The sequence below is a fragment of the Dipodomys spectabilis genome, unplaced genomic scaffold (assembly GCF_019054845.1).
Source record: "Dipodomys spectabilis isolate Male_0828 unplaced genomic scaffold, ASM1905484v1 ptg000269l, whole genome shotgun sequence".
NCBI classification, from domain to species: Eukaryota; Metazoa; Chordata; class Mammalia; order Rodentia; family Heteromyidae; genus Dipodomys; species Dipodomys spectabilis.
In genome coordinates this window covers 137,589-141,781 of record NW_024870946.1, presented here as the reverse complement: position 1 = coordinate 141,781, position 4,193 = coordinate 137,589, and positions in this window count along the sequence as shown.

Genomic DNA, 4,193 nt, shown 5'->3' with positions numbered 1-4,193 from the left:
ACTAAACAAAAGAGGGAGAAAATTAAGGTTAGCTCTAATGTTAAGCACAGATATAGGTAATATCAAGATATTTTGAAATTGTATACTTTTACTTAATAAAGTGGCTCAAAGCTATAATATTATCTACTTGGAAAACAGAGATTAGAGAATTCCAGTTCCAGGCAATCCCAGACACACAAAGAAGTTTCAAAAACTCTAACCATTTGCTGGATGCAATGTTTTATGCTTGTGTTAGGAGGACCACAGTTTAAGAAGGCCAAGGCATAGCCATACTACCTCAAAATAATCAATCCAATTATAATCTGCAAGTTTGGTAGTAGTAGAGATGTTTTTTCACAAGTACAGGGTTTTGGGTTTAATCCTCCAGTACCCCCAGGAATTTAAGTGTGTGCCAGGGTAAGAATTTGGCATGTCTAAAGTCAAGACTTCATACTCATTTTACAAGCTCTAATGAAACCTTCACCTCTTTTGCTATTTTTTAAAAGTATAACCATAACTTACATGTCCAAAACAATTTCCTATGAGATTTTATTCTATGCATTAAGTAATACATTATGTGTTGGTGACTGTCCCACTGAAATCATGCTAAAGAACAAAAACCCATTGTCTTAGAAAGTGACTGGATATGGAAACAGAATCTCAAAGGTAGCATGTAAGTTGAAAACTCCTCCAAGAGATGTAAAAGTTTTGGTCTTCGTCTGTCCTGCGGAATATGGACTAGTTGCTAGGAAAGGTAAGTGCACTGCTTGCCCATTGCCCAGCCTCCCTTAGCCTCGGAGACAGACACAGCAGGGAGTCAAATCAAGCAGGAACTTGTTTATTACCACACAGCAAGCAAAAAAACCATGCGGCATGGAAGGGGAGGAAAAGGAACCAACCAATCTTGCAGAGTTCACCCTATCATGCGTGGTGCTATTGATGATTTCTCCATTGCCATTGCTGATCACTGCCCAGGTTACCTGTTGAGGTTGATGTGGATTCTGCAGGGCCATTGCTGGGACTGGGAGTGTCAGGACAGCCAACAGCTGGAGTATCACAATCTGCAATTGTTAGGGAAAATAAGAGTTTCTCCAGGGCTGGTTGCCCTTGGGGATGGTTAGTAGTTATCTTTTTAGCTTTCCCACTTTAAACATGAGCCACGACCACCATAGCCATTTTCTTTCCTTGTTGTTTAGTTTATCTTTGGGCATCCTCATGTATAGAGGTAATGGGTAAAAACTTAAGGTTCCTGGCCGGGATCCAAATGGGGGCTGTCTACTCTATGGGAAAAATGCATCCAAATCCCTTGCCAATGGTCTCTAGGGGGTCAGGTCCTCTTCATTGTTGTGTCAGAGGGTCCTTCCACCTGACTTTCCCTTGGGGCTTAGGGTTTAATTGTCCCCAGTGCTTCTGAAATCTGGATTCATTTGCATCTTTGAAAAATTTAAAAATGTTAATGGTAAATAAAGCTATCTGTAACTGTATATGGGTGTTAACTCCCCCTTTTTGTTTTAATAATTGTTCCTTAAGACATTGGTGCTTTCTTTCTATAATTGCTTGTTCTGGGGGATTATAGGGAATTCCTGTAGTTTGATTAATATGCCATCTGTCAAAAAACTGACATTGCTATACTAACAAAACAGGGTTCATTATCGGTTTAAACTTGTGGTAGTAGACCCAAGGAGGCAAAGCATTGAAGAAAAGGTGTTTGTGAATGTTTAGTTCTTTTCTCCTCTATGTGCTGTGGTCCAACATGTTCATGAATAGGTATTTATAGAAACAAAAATATATTTAAGCTTACCAAAGCCTGGGAAACGAGTAAAATCTGTTTGCTAGAGGATGTTGGGTTTGAGGCCTCTGGGTTTTAACCCTGGTGGTTGTAAAGGGAGTACTTTTAAGAAGGGCTAGCATGGTTTGCAGGTATGTCCTATCCTTTTGAGGTCCTTTACAGGAAACTGAGGGAATTTATGTTGAAGACCTCTCCAATTGATGTGGATTAAATCATGTAAACCGGTGGCCTCTTGTAACATTAATGCTTGTGGGCCAGTAGCTAACTGGTCTGCCCAATTATTGCCCATGGATAAAAACCCAGGAAGTTTTGAATGCCCTCTCAATGTTGAATATGAATAGGGTCTCCCTGTCCTTCTAATAGGCCCTTAAAGGTAACCATAAGGGGGAAAATAGGGTTTCCATCCCGCTTAATATGTGTCTGGGGAATATGAGGGAGCAAGATAATTACATATAGGCCATCAGAATACAAATTAAAGGGTTTTTGAATGTCCTGAAGGGCCATTATTACAGTGAACATTTCTTTATATTGTGCCGACCCTTGACAAGGTTGAAATCTTTGTTGGCTCAGAGTCTTTTGTTGCTCATCAAACGGTGCATAGGCAGAGCCTGTTTTATACCTCCATCAGTGAAAACATGGAGGATGCCAGGAAAAGGTGTAGAAGAAAATAGAGAAGGCATTTTGAGGGGAAGTCACCATAACATGACTGGATAGCCCATAATGGCAGTCAATATGGCTTAGAAACCCCTTTAGGGAGAGAGCAAGATGAGCATTGGCTCGAGTGAGCCACTCAACGTCTGTCATTCGAAAAAGAAAAACAATGGATTGAGGGTCAAGGGTATATTTCCTTTGGGCTTGGGTCCTTCCCTTGATAATAGCATCGGCAATTTGTTTTGCCTAAGAGTACATCCAAAGTGTGCCCACCAGGGGAGTGTGAACCCACTCTAATGGCTCCCCCCTTTGAGTTAAAATTGCAGCAATCAATGTGTCACCCACAAACAACCAGTGGGAAATGGGCTCAAGAATAGAATACCTCTTCAGGGAAACTTCATCCATGGCTTTTTGGAACTGTAAAAATATTGCCTGATACCTGCTTGTAATTGTAATAACTTCTTGGGGCATCATGTCTTTTAGTAAGTCAAATAAGTTCACAAGACAATCTTTAGGGATGGGAACCCATGGTAACAGCTAATTGATTTCCCCTAAAAGACTTTGAAGTTGGGCTAGGGTCAGAGAGGCTGGAATATCCAGCAAAGATTTATGGGGGCTGACCTGAGACCAGGTAAGATGGGATCTGAGCAGCTTAAAAGGAGGTACTTTTTATTTTATTGAGGGCTATAGTAAAACCTCCCTTTTTTAATATGACAAGAGCCTGGGCCAGAAGGCCCTCCAGGTGGACCGGGTCTTGGTGCCTCCGAGTAATATCATCATCCTTGTAGGCATAGGCAAGGGAGGTATCTGAACCCAGCACAGGCCCTAAAATTGTGACCAAGTATTGTTGGCAAAAGGCCAGGCTATTGGCCATTCCCTGTTGCAACACCGTCCATTTGAACCTCCAATCATGCTGGGAAAAATTAAGAGAAGGGATGAAGAAGGCAAACTTCTTGCAGTCATCCAGTTGCAGTGGGATAGAGAAAAAAAAAAAAAACCAATCTTTAATATCAATCACAACCAAGGCATATTCTGAAGGTATAGCAGGAGTCCAGGGCATAGCTCATAGGGGCGTTCCTACTAGTTCCATCTTTTCATTTACTTTACATAGATCTTAGAGCATGTGCCAGGCCCTGGATGCTTTTTGGATAACAAATACGGGTGTTCCAAGGACTCATAGAATGATGTATGTGCCCAAGGTTTATCCGTTCCTCCACCAAAAGGTGGAGGGCCACAAGTTTAAGTTTTGTCAATGGCCACTGCTCCACCCAAATAGGGATTCCCAGCTTCCACCTAATGGGAGGTACTTGGGGGGAAGTGGCCTTTAGGTTTGGGGGTGCAACCAAGTGGGTAACATATGTTCCTCTCTATAATTATGAAAGTTAAAAAAAATCTTTTTCCTTAAGTCCCTCTAGATCCCATTTAAGCCTTTGTGCTTCTTCTCCATCCAGGATATCATCATAGAATGCTCGATGGTCTGTAGTGACCATAGAATCCATTTGTCTTAGCAGGTCTTGCCCTAGTAAATTTGCGGTAAGTTTTTTTTTTTTTTTTGCCACTAAAGGGCATATCTTTCCCTTCTCTCTATCTGGGCTAGTCCATTTCATAAGGGCAACCATCTCTTTGGACTGGGAGTTTCCCCTTACCCCCAATATTGGGGACCTGGGTGCAAGCTTCCAGTCCAAGGGCACTTCCTCCTCCCTGAGTACGGTTTGGACTGCCCCCATGTCAATTAGGCATGAAACCGCTTCCTTCCTATAAAAATACTCATTTT